Source organism: Toxorhynchites rutilus, chromosome 3 (assembly GCF_029784135.1).
Source record: "Toxorhynchites rutilus septentrionalis strain SRP chromosome 3, ASM2978413v1, whole genome shotgun sequence".
In the NCBI taxonomy this organism is placed as follows: domain Eukaryota; kingdom Metazoa; phylum Arthropoda; class Insecta; order Diptera; family Culicidae; genus Toxorhynchites; species Toxorhynchites rutilus.
Genome location: NC_073746.1, coordinates 8,521,690 through 8,538,506, shown reverse-complemented (window position 1 = coordinate 8,538,506; position 16,817 = coordinate 8,521,690).

The following is a 16,817-nucleotide window of genomic DNA, read 5'->3' as shown; positions in this document are numbered from 1 at the left end:
TTAACTACGAATCGATCCAATTTTTGACATCATCAAAATTGGAGAAGTGCTGGTCAACCGGCCATGTTGCATCGATCGAAAAAGGTAGTAATTGGACGGAGCAGTGCCTGGAGAATACGGCTGGTGGGATAGGACCTCTCATTTCAGCGTTTCCAAATATGTTTTGACTGGTTTCGCCACATGCGACCGAGCATTGTCGTGCTGCAAAATAACTTTATCGTGTCTATGCTCGTATTGTGGCCGTTTTTTCAGTACACTGTTCAAACGCATCAATTGTCGTCGGTAGAGGTCCCCCGTAATGGTTTGATTCAGTTTTAGCAGCTCATAGTACACCACACCCAGCTGGCTCCGCCAAATAGACAGCATAACCTTCTGGCCGTGAATATTCCGCGCGGCCGTCGATGTTGATGCATGACTGGGGTATCCATACGTTGCCCGACGTTTAGGATTGTCGTAATGAACTCACTTTTCATCGCCAGTAACGATTCGATGTGAAAAAAAACTTTCTTTTATGCCGTTGGAGCAGTTGGTCGGTTTCAATTCATACGGCACCCAATGTCCTATCTTTCGGATCATTCCAATTGCTTTCAAACAATCGGATATTGTTTGCTGAGCTATTCCAAGTGTATCTGCAAGTTTTTGTCGCGTTTGTGATGGATCTTGATCTAGTAAAGCCTTGGAGGCTTCTTCATCTTCAAACTTTTTTGGCGGTCCGGAACGTTCTTCTTCTTCCAAGTCAAAATTACCACTGCTAAACCGTGCAAACCACGTCTGACACGTTCGCTCAGTTGGAGTATGGTCACCATAAACTTCCACCAAAATGCGATGACTTTCCGCAGCTCCCACAAAAACACTCTCGTTGATACGAAATTAGACATATTCGAAGTGGCAAAAAACTATGTTGTTCACGCTTCAACTTTTTGACATATATTGAATAAGACGCGCAATGACAGTAGCTTTCCAACGAATGTCTGGAAATTTGATTCACTGGAATAATAATTAAGTTACGCCATCTGTTGTAAAACTTAAGAAACTTACCGGTACACCTCATAGTATTTAAGTAGTGTTTGGAATTTGAATTAGGTTTCGATGCATGATTCAAATTCCAACATAATTCACAGGTATCGATGCAGCCAATAATTTATAATACTAAAAAAATGGCTGTCAAAACCAGTGATAAAATGTTTGCGCTATCAAATTCCGTAGAAAACAAGCATCGTCAATTCTTCAGTTTTTGTAGGTATTTTAACTATTTTGTTTGCTGTTCTCATGCAAAGTGCTAGAAAAGGTATAGGAACTGGTACAAACTCGGTACCCCGTGGGTAATTTGGTACCCACCCGGATCTCCGGCGGTAATGAGCGCACTCTGGTGGTGAATAAAAAAAGTGTTCTAGTAATCTAGTAACAAACGTCAGATGCCAAAAACCCAAAATATTTGTGTTTTTTACAAAAATTTTCAAGTTTTGTTGTTTTATAAATCTCGAAAATTTTTCATGTGCGTCTTTTGAAAAATCATTAAAAATCGAATAGTGAGCCGATTTTAAATACTAAAGCTGATTTGGATCAAGAAATTGATGTTCCTCAACGAATTCGAGTAAGTGTATCGAGATATTAACCACAAATTTCATAGATTTCATTCCAAAGTGAAAATTCGGTATGCGGGTAATTTGGCACTCCAATGTAAACATAGTGTTGATGATACACTATGCTAAGTATTACATGCCCATGCAGCAAAATTTTACTTTACTTTACTTTTTAGTTAGAAATAAATTGAGATGAAATTTGTTCACTTTTTCTTGAAAAAATCGTTTTTTTTGTTTCTCTTTGTTTTGTAAAATTGCATGCTTTTTCGTCAAAGTTGAGTTAATTTACGTAAGATAGTGTACTTCACTTCTATTTTGTATGAAAATGTCAAAAAATACATTTTTCAGTGATTTCAAGACGATTCTTTTTTGGCAATTTAGATTCCGAAAAACTATGTATAAGCATCGTCAAACACAGGAATAACTAGCAAATGTAAATGTATGTTTGTAGTAAATAAATGAGTATTTTTTTCATGCTAATAAAATAGATTTTTCTCTATAACGAAGATTTTCGATGGTACAGATTTTTGGAACAAAAAGTACAGATGAGAAAGATTTTTAACCCCTCTGGTACAGATTGAAATGTGGCAAAATGTATATAATTCATTCCAGCGTGATGTGACAAAGTTTTGACTCACTTAAAAACAGTTTTTACGTGGGACTACGTCTAACCGAAATAAATGGAGGGTAAAATGAAAACCTAAACACAGAACATGCAGGAAAAAATGAAAGATTTCGAATGCTTATAGCTCGAACATTTCGTACTGGATAGGAGAGATCCCTAATAGAGATTTCTAAACCAAGGTGCCTGGAGAAATCGGTATTTCAAATTCATGCAAGTCGGGGGTATTTTTGTTCCGACTGGAATGTGTTTCCCTAACACAGACTTCAAATCCATGGAGCGTGGGGAAATCGGCATTGCGAATTCATACAAATCGGGGGTATTTTTGTTCCGATTGAAATGTGTTTCCCTAACACAGACTTCAAAACCGAGGTGTCTGGGGAAATCGGCTCTGCAAATAAATGCAAACTGCGAGTACTTTTGTCCTCGCTTGCCTTTGTGCAGAGTGGAATATGTCTGTCCTAACATGATCTTCTAAACTTAGGAACCTGGGAAAATCGTGCAGCCACTAGAAGCGAATGAACTTCCCAGTTTCAAGCAAATTCGAGATTCGAGAAGTATGTACACTTTTGGGATGTAAACTTCAGAGGGAAATGTAAAATAAAATAATCGTTTGATAATTTTTTTTGTCTTTATTGGAAAGATTTTCAGCCTTAGGCTGGTTCATCAAACGTTTGATAATTCTTCCGTACATATATTTTGTTCTAGTCATCATACCAAACGTAAAAGGTCCGTCATTAAATTTACTTGTAACGAAGAACAATCAATCACAATAAATGAATTGACTTTACATGGCATTTGTTCATTTCTTTCACTCACAGAGCAAATATATAGAACTCAATTGAATTTGGAAACTGTTTCATTCAATCAAGAATTTAATCAATACAAACGAATGATTGCTAAGCTAAGGTAGTTCCACGTCAACCTTGCGGTTATATTATAGATATAACCCACTCATTTTTTTTCTTGGCTTATACATGAAAACCACACGATTCCCAAAAAGTAAACGATGTCAAAGTAAAATTGAGAAAATTTCCTTCAAGAATCATCAGTTGGAGAATATTTTATAGTTGAATTCGCTTGTTGCATGACAACACCTTGACTTTCTGCGGTTGAACATTAACGTTGTATTTTTAGTTCCGTTTCAAAATATACAAAAAAAATTATAGGAGGTTGTGTCCAAGATACGACCGCATTGTTGACGTAGAACTACGCTGTTATTTTATATAAGTCGCTTGTTTATACCTTCGGATATTATTCCATAATGCTGTGAAATTTTCGAAACAACTGCTTAGTAGAATAATCTTTGAAATGGTTTTTCACTGTAGAATCAGTTGACGATAATTGATTGATGATTCATTCTTACCCTCGCAAAACAATACACTAGCTGATCGTATGTCGCAATTTATTTCATGTCAATGCATTGAAAATTTACCTCGAACGCTAATCCGGTGGCCTTTTTCGCAATTGACATAGACTCGGCTGCAGTCGATTATATACATGTTACACCAGCACCATTATTCCACATCTCATAACTACATCAATATATCTTTGGCACCGAATGGAAACAACAACAATGACAACACTTGCAAGTATCAAATATCATGCTACATGTTATTTAAAGGGTGTGTCACATCAAATTGCATCACGGAAAAAACGCTGTAGAAATTCGCCCAGTAGATCGATCCTTTTGAAAATTTTAGACAGTAAAATAAAAACTATTAAACAACTTTTGGCATTTTCTTTTTATTCATACTTCGAGCCCAAGCCCGTATGCTCGCACCTTCCTCTTTACCCCGTCCATAAGGTTCTCTACAACGTCAGGTTGTAGTTTTTTTTGAACAGAAATCCATTTTCTCTTGAAGTCCGCCTCCGATTTGACAACTTTTGGGTTCTTCCGGAGGGCCTGCTTCATAATCGCCCAATATTTCTCTATTGGGCGAAGCTCCGGCGCGTTGGGCGGGTTCATTTCCTTTGGCACGAAGGTGACCCCGTTGGCTTCGTACCACTCCAACACGTCCTTTGAATAGTGGCACGAAGCGAGATCCGGCCAGAAGATGGTCGGGCCCTCGTTATTTCAATAGTGGTAGTAAGCGCTTCTGTAGGCACTCCTTAAGGTAAAACTGCCCGTTTACCGTGCCGGTCATCACGAAGGTGGCGCCCTGCTTTCCGCAAGAGCAGATCGCTTGCCACACCATGTACTTTTTGGCAAACTTGGATAGTTTCTGCTTGCGAATCTCCTCCGGAACGCTGAATTTGTCCTCTGCGGAGAAGAACAACAGGCCCGGCAGCTGACGAAAGTCCGCTTTGACGTAGGTTTCGTCGTCCATTACCAGGCAATGCGGCTTCGTCAGCATTTCGGTGTACAGCTTCCGGGCTCGCGTCTTCCCCACCATGTTTTGCCTTTCGTCGCGGTTAGGAGCCTTCTGTACCTTGTATGTACGCAGGCCCTCCCGCTGCTTGGTCCGCTGGACGAATGAACTTGACAAATTCAGCTTATTGGCGACATCCCGGACCGAACTTCTCGGATCACGTCTAAACTGCTTAACTACGCGCTTGTGATCTTTTTCACCGACGGAGCATCCATTTTTGCCGTTCTTCACCTTCCGTGCTGCTTCAATAGTGGTAGTAAGCGCTTCTGTAGGCACTCCTTAATGTAAACCTGCCCGTTTACCGTGCCGGTCATCACGAAGGGGGCGCTCCGCTTTCCGCAAGAGCAGATCGCTTGCCACACCATGTACTTTTTGGCAAACTTGGATAGTTTCTGCTTGCGAATCTCCTCCGGAACGCTGAATTTGTCCTCTGCGGAGAAGAACAACAGGCCCGGCAGCTGACGAAAGTCCGCTTTGACGTAGGTTTCGTCGTCCATTACCAGGCAATGCGGCTTCGTCAGCATTTCGGTGTACAGCTTCCGGGCTCGCGTCTTCCCCACCATGTTTTGCCTTTCGTCGCGGTTAGGAGCCTTCTGTACCTTGTATGTACGCAGGCCCTCCCGCTGCTTGGTCCGCTGGACGAATGAACTTGACAAATTCAGCTTATTGGCGACATCCCGGACCGAACTTCTCGGATCACGTCTAAACTGCTTAACTACGCGCTTGTGATCTTTTTCACCGACGGAGCATCCATTTTTGCCGTTCTTCACCTTCCGGTCGATGGTTAGGTTCTCGAAGTATCGTTTTAGTACTCTGCTGACCGTGGATTGGACGATTCCCAGCATCTTACCGATGTCCCGATGTGACAACTCCGGATTCTCGAAATGAGTGTACAGGATTAATTCACGACGCTCTTTTTCGTTCGACGACATTTTTCCAAATTTACGAAAAATTGACAGTGAAGCATGGCCAACGTGATCTATACACTCTTATCTGATTATAAGCGAAAGCTGAAGATATAATTCCTAAAAATTAAATATCTACAGCGATTTTTCCGTGATGCAATTTGATGTGACACACCCTTTAATCATGTTGTCGTGTTCCCGTTTAAGCATCGTTGAATTCCAGTGACCGTTTCTGCTAACTTTATTCTAGAGATTGACGTTCCATCGAATTAGTGGCATGCATCAGCCAAAGAGATATTTTAATTGCTCATTTTTCTCATTCTTATTAGCTGATACTCTTCCGGACAAATGGTGCCAATGTTTCCGAATTATGTTCCTTTTACTTCTAATGCATCCGGATAATCGTATAAGACATTTGGCAACGCTGATCGGAACAGAGACAGATTAGAGCTTTTTCTCATTTCGCTTTTATATTATTTTCCTCTCCTTATTTGTGGAGGAATGTTCTCACGTGTATGGGTAATCCAAGAGTTCACTTGCATACAAAGCCAAAGCTTTACCATAGATCATGAGTAGATGAAACACAACGATTTTGTAATCGATTTATATTTACATATACCTATATTTCAATTGTTTCGCATTTCTTCTCTTGTCTTCATCTCATCTCCTACACATGTTACCAGTGTTGACAAGAGATTGTAGTTGTTCACATTTAAATACAGAAATACCGATAAAGTGACTTCTACTTACTTCATCAGTCCAATCCAGTAAATTAAAGAAATATTTCTGTGAGATTATCTCGAAACTGTGGTACCAAACATAACATTAACACTAAACCTACCACGGCGGGGTCAAATGACCCCTTTTGATTGTTTTTCAAAATTGCTTATAAGTAACATTACCTCATCGTCATTTGTCTTTACTACTTTTCTTAAAAAAATCATCAGTGTATTCTTCAATATTTACTCCTTAACAAATTGTGCGAAATAACATAGTTTGAGCTTCACATAGTAATATTTCAAAGAAGGGTCATTTGACCCGCTGTGGTAGTACCTATTCCTACCACAGCGGGTCAAATGACCCTTCTTTGAAATATTACTATGTGAAGCTCAAAATATGTTATTTCGCACAATTTGTTAAGGAGTAAACATGGATAGCATGAATAGGTTTAGTGTTAATTAAAGTACCGTAAACCGATGCAGGGAAAATATGTGAGCTAGTTTTTTATTCATGTTTCGTTTGGGTAGCCCCCAACGGTTCTACAAAAAAAATCTCTTTAATCAAAAGTGGCCATGATATGCACATATAGTTTAAAATCTAGTGACCATGTTATCATTGTTTGAACTTCCTGGCCAGACCAATCAGTACAGAAAAATGAGTATGTGGGCATCATCTACATATCTTGTCGTCTACAGTGATCCAGTGCAAGCTACATCCATCCAAGGGGCATGGAAAAAAACATCCTTTCAACACTGACCATGCAGAGAGAAAAAAAGTGTTTTATGAGATCTGAATAATGGAACAACTTCGAGGATGATCTCTCTCGCTTTCCAGTTTCTTCCCATCTCATGACCATGTGATTGCGGGGCTTCGTATGCTAATACTCGTATGTATATCTGTTGCTGGGCCGCCTCTGAGGCGCTTCTCAAACTTTGTATGTAAATTCAGTGACGCGCTCAAATCTCATGCATATTCTCGGTACATCCTCAAGCCGTGAAGTGGCCATCGATGCAAGATGCAAGCAACGTCTTCGACGTGGGTCGGAATTGAATTCAATGCTAACAATGCCGATCGAATAAATGATGCGTAATCAGTTCAGAATGACCACAGCAAGAATTTAAAAAAAAAACATTCTCACGACAAACACAACTTGAAGCAACTGGATTGTTTTTCTTTTCAATCCATCGAATTTACATGGAAGATACACTCCAAGTGCAAAGTTCTTCTCGGCACCTATAACAGCAGCAGCACTAAGCATCAGCACTTGACTTGCGATGGTCAAAGTTTTAACCATCTGCCGGAGAATATTGCCCGGAAAAGTTTTTAAATTATAAATCAACCCCACCAGTGCAGTGTGCTTTCCCGCAGTGTGACGGTGGTTAAATAAAAGAAACAATAGTTCCCACCATTGGCGAGAAGTAGTGTCACGAGCGGAGAAAAAAAAAGTTTCCAAATCTAATTATAAGCTGCAGACGGCAATACAATGCGATGCGAAATTACATTTAAATTTCCAATTTGAATGCAAATGGGATGAGCATACGGTCTGCATAGTGTTTACGGCACTAAGACTGCGTCCTTTCGTGTTCGAATCGCGATTACTTGGAAGCGCGAATCGATGAATTATCTGAAAATGGATCTATGTATGAACGGTTGTTTGAAAGTGAGCTGGAGTATTCAATACAATCTTTAACATGACACAAGATTAATTTTCGTCTCAAATCTAGGATCGGCGGCATGTTCTGTCTGCGTATGTCTGCCCCTGAACGTTTCACGATATGTCATGGACCATCCCATATAATTAATGACATACGATTAAATCAACTACTTATTTGTCTCCCCACGCAAAGTCCGGAATTGGTGCAATTTGTGTTTGCAGGCAGGAATAACGAACAGTCAACACTAATTGGGTTTGATGTGGAAAAGAAGCTGCCCTAAATTTAATGCCAACATGGTTTTTAACGGTTGATCATTTTATTATTATAATCGATCTACTGGAGCTGTTAGATTAATTGACCTGTACCCTCCATTCCATGTTGTTTGCTCAAATATCACTGAACAATGAACAATTAATGGCTGATTTTCAATGATAATTTAAGGAATGTAAACTCGTTATGCTACGTTTTAAAAGAAAGGGTGGGTAATGTCGGGGATATAACCGAAGAGACGTAGGACTACAACAAGGGCTTTCAATTGAAATAACTTATCGAATATCCGAGTAGTTTTTCTATACCTATTAGCAAAATTACATCTCTAACGCTCCCAGAAAATCATTCGATGCGTGAATTCGTAAAAAATGAATGATCGATCGTAAAGTCCCCAATCACCAATAATTTCAAAAACATATCTAAATTAACACAGGCTCTTCCCAAGCAAATAAAAATCCGTTTATATATTTTACATTATTATTCAGTAAGGCAAATGATCTTGGTTGTCCAATTTAGGGAGTTTTCACGCTACTAGTAAATGCAAATCGATTTTTCTTCATGAAAATCACATATGATCAATACGATTTTGGGTTTGTTGAAACGCCCCGCGTCATGTTAAAGAGAACTTCAATTATATCTTTGGGAACTCATCTTTCCAAAAACTTTGATGCACTTTCTTGCAATTCAATATACTGTTTTTCTACCTAATTGGCCATAAATTTAACAAAAAAGTGTTTTTTACTGAAATTAAAACAGACCGAAAAGTACGACATTTTTTTCGATGTATACCCGCATGGACATGTAGTGGGGGTAATATGGACAGGTTTGTAATATATGAAACGTGTAGGTTTATCGATCGCGAGAGGAACAATTTTATTCAACCAAGGTTTGAACTCATCACGAATAACCGTTAAATGATGAAAAAATCTAATTGATCCACCTAGAAGTGATGCTTGCGTGCTTTTCAGCAGTATAAACGGACAGATCCTCAACTATTTTGCTTTTGGTTCCAGTCAGCTTCTAAACAGTCGTCAGCATGTTGACGATTTCATTTATAGATGCAGAACATTCCTTAGGAAGATATTAAACAGACTTTTCACAGTTCATCTCACTCCCACTGGCAACTGTCCGTTTTACTCCACCAGTACAATTATTTAAATAATTTAAATTTTTCCACTCAAAAATGAATTTACTTTTCCATACATACCTAATATCGCTTTTCTGTTAGCTCTCAAACCGAAATATAATCATCAGCGAATTGAATGTTGATATTAAATCAATCAAAATGCTTAATATCGAAGCAGCTAAAATTACATACTCACGCGGGATCATGTACGATTTTCGGTTTTTGGTTCCCTGTTCCACTTTTGATCAGCATTCATTGCCATAGGGTGGCTTAGAAGTGCAATGAAGAACTTCAGAATCATTTATTGCTGTTTTTGCATCAAAAACGGTGTGATAATTTGGTAATTTGGCATCAATTAATAACATCCGGAAGATCATGGCATGGTTTAATGAATAGGGGCTTATGATTCTAGACTCAACTTGTTTACCAGATCAAAACCCTATTAAGAACTTATAAGAAGTGATTGTACGAATAGTAGATGCAGCTTACAAGCCGTATGAATGATTTGGAGAGCTTAAACGGCCAGTATCCTCTGCGAAGAACGAAATACACACTACAACACAGCGCAGCTTGGTCGAAACCACCCCGAATGGGTTATTTGAACTGATTGAGAACTAAGGATGACCTAAGAACTATGCGCGCAAAATAGCATGATGGAAGCTCCCAAACCGCCCGGCACAGTCGAGCACCGCTGTCGTCTCTCCGCTGACTGTTCCTGCCACTCAAGACATTCCGTTCCTGTGTCCGGAGTTGGTGAGGGAGTCTTCCAACTTGCTACTTCAGGCAAGTACGATTGCAGTACCGTTTCTTCGCTTCCTGATATTGGTCCCATTGATAGTGCTGCGTACATCAATGGTGTGGTTGATGCCGAGCCGAACCTCGATGCCACTGTTGTTCCATCTACCACAACCTCGCATTTCAACGCTCTTTCTTCCAACCGTCATCAGGAAATTAGTGTATATTACCAAAACGTTGGCGGTATCAACAACAAGGTCGACGATTTCCGGGTAGCTGTATCAGACCAATGCTACGACATAGTAGTTCTCACGGAGACTTGGTTGGACTCACGTATACTCTCTCACCAAGTGTTCGGCTGCGATTACGATGTTTTTCGTTGCGATAGGAACGCTGATAATAGTCGTAAGGCTAGAGGCGGAGGCGTTTTAGTAGCCGTGAACTCTAGACTTGAGACGAGGGCTGTAGAAAACCAAAAATGGTCTTGTCTAGAGCAGGTATGGACGGCGATCACACTTGGCGACCGCACTTTATATCTATGCGCATTGTATATCCCTCCTGACCAAACACGAGAACGTGAACTTATCGAGATCCATTGCCAGTCAGTTTTCTCCGTTCTGGAAGTCGCTAAAGCAACAGATGAAATCATCTTGATGGGTGATTATAATATCCCAGGAATCTCCTGGAAGAAATCACGCAACGGTTTCCTTTATCCGGATCTGGGTCACTCAGCCCTCCATTCCAACGCGTCTTTCATGCTAGATACTTATAGCTTAGCCACTCTCTCGCAAATTAATCACGTCACTAACGAGAACGGCCGTAGCCTGGATCTTTGCTTTGTGAGTGCGCAGGACACAGCCCCATTCTTATGCGAGGCTCCCGCTCCTCTCGTGAAACTTACCCCTCATCACCCACCCTTGCTGGTTGCCGTTGGCACAAAACTGTTACAGGATATCAATATTTCACCTGTAGTCGTTTCTTACGACTTTCGAAATGCTGACCATCGTAATATCAGCCAGTTGTTCTCTAGCTTCAATTGGGGCGACATATTAGATACCGCTAACGTCGAGTCTGCAGCTGTAACATTCTCCAACGTCCTGGCATATGTCATTGATAGATATGTGCCAAAGAAGAAGTGCCTCCATACGTCCCGAAAACCGTGGCAAACACGCGAACTTCGACGAATGAAATCCATAAAGAGGGCCGCATTAAGAAAGTTCACCAGATACCGCACACAATCTCTTCAATGCCAGTATGCGAGAATCAATTACGAATAAAAACGTGTCGCGAAACAATCTTTCCTGAATTATCAGCGCAGAATACAGAGGAAACTCAAATCCCGCCCAAAACAATTTTGGAATTTTATCAACGAGCAGCGCCATGAAGCTGGCCTGCCATCGTCTATGACGTTCAATGGAATTGCGGCCTCTACTCAGCAGGATATCTGCAACCTATTCTCAGAAAAATTCGCCAGTGTTTTCACCGATGAAACATTAACCGACGACTATATCAGGCATGCGGCTAGCTACCTCCCCCGTTCTAGCCAAACTCTGAGTAGGTTCGACATCAACACGGAGATGATTTCAAGGTCATTCTCAAAGCTCAAAACGTCGTTCAACCCGGGACCCGACGGTATTCCCTCAGCTTTTCTCAAAACGCACATGAATGACCTATTGATCCCGCTGCTCCACATATTTCAACTCTCTGTAGCCACCGACCTGTTGGAAAATATCGCATATGTTCCCAGTCCATAAAAAGGGAAATAGACGAGATATTAACAATTATCGCGGCATCACTTCGCTTTGCGCTTTGGCAAAACTATATGAGCTCGTTATTTTGGAACCGCTAGACGCTCTCAGCAAACCGTACATAAGTACTGACCAACACGGATTCATGACGGGCCGCTCCACCACCACAAATTTACTGTGCCTCACTTCTTACATTACCGACAGCATGTTGAAGCATGCCCAAACGGACGCTATTTATACGGATCTGACTGCAGCCTTCGATAGATTAAACCACAGTATAGCTGTCGCCAAACTGGACAGGCTTGGGATTAACGGCAACCTTCTACAATGGTTTCAATCATACCTCACTGGCCGTCGACTAGCCGTCGTTATAGGTGATTGCCAATCCCCTTTTTTCGCTGCTACGTCTGGTATACCACAAGGTAGCCATCTGGGCCCCTTGATATTTCTGTTATACTTTAATGACGTTAATCTGGTAATTGAAGGTCCACGGCTATCATATGCTGACGATTTAAAAATTTACCTTCAGGTCAGCTCGATTGAAGATTGTCGCTTCCTTCAACGACAGATGGATGCTTTTGCCGATTGGTGTATTCTAAACCGAATGGAGGTTAACCCCGCTAAATGTTCTGTCATCTCGTTTTCGCGCACGAGACAGACCATATTGCACAACTATGTCCTGTTCGGCACGGAAATTGAGCGTGTCAGCGAAGTCAAGGACCTGGGTGTCATTTTAGACGTGCAACTCTCTTTCAAACCGCACATCACATACATGGTGAATAAAGCATCCAGAACTCTGGGGTTCATCTTCAGGATTGCTAAAAGTTTTACCGACATCTACTGTCTGAAGTCCCTCTACTGCTCCCTCACTCGCTCCATCTTAGAGTATGGTGCAGCTGTCTGGACTCCACACTACAGCAACGGTGTCGAAAGGATCGAATCAGTTCAACGAAGGTTTATAAGATATGCTCTGCGTAGATTGCCGTGGACTGACCCCCTCCGATTACCGAGTTACCAGAGTCGATGTCAGCTGATCAGCTTGGAAACTTTGTCGGTTCGTAGAGACACAGCCAGGGCTTTGATGATAGCTGATACCTTACAAGGACGCATCGATTGTCCCGGTCTTCTGGAAAAAATTAATTTCAACGTTCGACCTCGGGCTCTCCGAAATAACTTGATGTTACGATTGCCCGCCCTACGTACAAACTACGGCATGTTCGGTGGATTAAATGGTCTACAAAGACTTTTCAACAGGGTAGCCCAGCTGTTCGATTACCATTTATCCCGAACGCTTCTTCGTCGGAGATTTAGCTCTTTTTTTACTGAACAAACAGTCACGTGATTATTGTTTTTAAGTGTATCTTTAATATGTGATGACTGTAATTTGATGTAATCAGTTGTAACACGATGTCATTTGATTCATGTTTAGATTTAAAAGTAGATTTAGAATTTTATATATCCTTAAGCACATCATTGGGGCCCTTACAGCCCGTTGATGAATTGACAAATAAATAAATATAAATATAATAACTAGAAACTTATTGTAATTCATGTGAAATTTACGTTAATTTTGTAATGGAGTGAAAGTTTTTCCATCTGGTTATATAGTTATGTAACACTGAATTTTAGTTTTTTGATTGTTTTACGCCTGGACACAACAATAAAGTTCAAATGACCAGTCTTATTAATGAAGATAGTTATTATGTCCTACAATATATACGTCAACTCAACCGACTTCTTACATATCTCTGGAAACTCAGAAAAAATAGTGGTTCTATAGTTGTGAAATGCAGTGTATACAAATCAACCACCTGTCCCTATTACCCCCACTGTCTGTATTACCCGTATCTACTATAAAGCGTTGAAATTGTTCAAATTTGAATGTTTTTAATGATTTTCCTGAAAAAGAAATTATGATCATGGTTTGTCCACCTCTGATAATGGTTTGTCCGAAAAATGATCATGGTTTGTCCGGGTTTAGAAATCACCATTTTTGAATATAAAAAATCGAATTTTCAAGTAGATGTTGCAGTTTTCATTGCATAAGTTTACTATCAGTTAAATTAATTAATTGCTTTTGTACATAACCAAACAACATGCTCGATATTATGACATCCTGGACCACAATTATAGAAAACATTCACCCATCATCTTCGCAAAGTTCATTCTTGAGTAAAACGGAAAAATACTGTCTCGATTCCGCTCATCTATTCTCAAAGAATTTTGCATTCTCTCAATTGCCTCTAGGAATGACGTTAGATGGTGATAGAATCAAATTAGAAACTTTTGCTTGAGCCAGCGAGTGTCTCTGTGAAATCATTCAATCATTGAGTCTAGGTCGCGGCAGTAAAATATAGGTAGATAATTGAAATCGAGTTGTTTCCTGTACACTATTGCAAAGACATTCTTTTGTTTCTAGTATGGAATGGTCTAAGCCAACCCAAAAGACCATATTAACGCAAGTTATTGGTGTGCGGGAAGGTAGATTCATGTGCATTGCCGATAACAAATGCACTTGAATGCTGACAAGGAAGAGAGTAGAAGGGAATATATTTTGACTCACTCGTTATTTTGTTTCGTGCGATCCATCCAAACGAGTTTTCATGCATTGAATGTTATGTTCCACTCTTTGTTTTGTTATGTTCAATCTCAGTCCTGAATGAAGACGGTCGGCGAGTGTAAAATGATGCATCGTGCAATCTCAAGATTGCTTGCTGCATTCTCTTCGCCATGATTATTCCAAGAGTGATTTATGATTAGGTGCGGAGAAATAAGCGAATGAATTTTCTTTTCCAGAGGAGTGAGAGTGCAAATCGATCTTAGCCCCGGGTGCGAAAGCTCCATCAGCACTACTCCACAAAATATTTCAAAATGTTGGAGCAAAAACGCCATTCAACCAACAGCAAAAAGGCGAATCGAAGATAGGGTTAGAGTGTATGATACAAAAAATACTGAGCTTAATATCATATTATATTCCAAACGGAAACTTTGTAAGAGTTGTCTTTCGGTTTTAGAAAATAGTGCCACAACCAAGTTTCACAAATTACGATTCAAGTCACGCCTTAAAATTTCTCTGTCAGCTGGTGCCTGGTACTGATTGAAAGTGTGAGCTCCCGATTCTTATTCAAAAAAAAATCCCAGAGTATGATGCGGGCAGCATAAATTAATTCCAATTTTAATTTTTTTTTCTTCATTCACTCCATTGCGATGTGTAAATGAAAGCTAAGAGATAGAGAGAGAAAAATTCAAATTATTCCCTATCAGATCTTCTGAGTTGACAGATTGAATACGTGCTGTAAACTTTTTTTTTTCAATTTCGACCGCTCTTACAATTCAAAAACAGTTCGCATTTCGCGTTTGTGGCGTTATCCAACACATAGAGTGTCTATTGTTACAAAAAAACGAGCGGCCAGCTTCTAAGGAAAAATTAAAATCGACAACAACATAGTTTCAGTGAAAACAAATAAACGATTACCAAAATTATCATCAAAACACCATTTAGCTTCAATGAAATAAACTATTCGACACGAAGATGATGGGTTATACCAAGCATCTCAAGCTAATTTGGAAATGGTCCCACGCTGGGCGTTTTAAAGACTCATCTTTGGGGTCGGTCCAGCATCCCCATACTTGCGTATGAATCAAACAAAACAAAACTCCGAGCTAATTTTACCCGTTTCACTTCGCTGGTCGCTGGTCGAAGGAAAACTCAGCCAATAAATTAACATAATTGCACGTGATTAAAAAAAACAGCCGCGATGAAAAGAACCCGAGCCAACACCGAGAGCTAATCATCGTAAATTACACGCGCTCTTCATAACCGCTTGTGGGCCGGGCGATCGAAGTTTCACTTCCGCTAGTTAGGGGCGGTGAGAATGGGGTTGAGCTCGTGGCTCAGTGGCTTGTTTGTTTTGACGGATTTGCCCCGAGTATCGCTTGTTGTGCTTAGGAAGACAAGCTTCCGGTATCGTTCAATATATTATTGGCTTTGGGAGGTATAAAGTACGTGAAAAACAAACGCACATCTCAGGATGAATTAAATTTGCTAGTTGAATGAATGCATATTGCTATAGTTATTCCTTCAAATTGTGACCAGTTTTTGACCCAGCTACAGATTCGTTCCCATTCTTATTTCCCTACCAAATTTTTGAGCAGGGCAAGTTCTTTTTTGATATTTTTGAATTCAGATTCAATGTACGGATTTAAAAGATGAGAAATCGTGGCACAGGGGAAATATCTACATTAGTGGAATCGAGTAGCATTTTATAAACATAAACGGGAGATGATCTCCACAAAATGAAAGTACATGAAAGCAGATTTTACTGACCTAATATGATCCAATTATTATTGAAACGAAGTCACAAGTGCAGCGGGATTATTCCACAATGAATTTAATTTACTACTTAACGTTACATTCACGAGTTCCGTAAAACCCCCGCAACGGCAGCCATGCGTGAATGGGAACTTTCGACTTTCGTGAATGCGAATTGAGTGGGCGATCGAATCTGACTTTGCTTTTGTTTATTCAGCCAACCCGTGGGGCGGAGATATTTTACGATCTGACCGCTCGAACCAAAAAAAAATAACTGCCATGGAGTTTTTAAATTATAGGTCAGATATTAAATTAGAAGGCGCCATTCTAGTTGGTCTGTGGAGTAAAGGGTTCAGTTGAATCGTATACGACTCCCGCAGTATACGACGAAATATGACCGAATAAAGTTAGTCTGGCTTGAATACTTCGAGGGCAATTGACTGCAATCGGAAAAAGTCGTGGAAATACTATTGAAGAATCGAGTTGTTCCATAAATTTCAACGACAACGATAGGCACCACCGTACTGTTTGGAATATCATATCCAACAGGTCACATTAAAATCACGAATTATGCCTCATTTCCCGAATCGGTGGGATACTCACGATGTGTTCGATCTAAACTTTGCAGCAGACCAGAATAGGACAGATAAAGATGTTCGTTCAATCTACACTCTATTATCCTAATGGATACCATTCATCATGTTCAACTTGATGATTTCATCGCCGTCGAGAATGGAACGTTATTGATAATAATGGATGAGACGTGTTA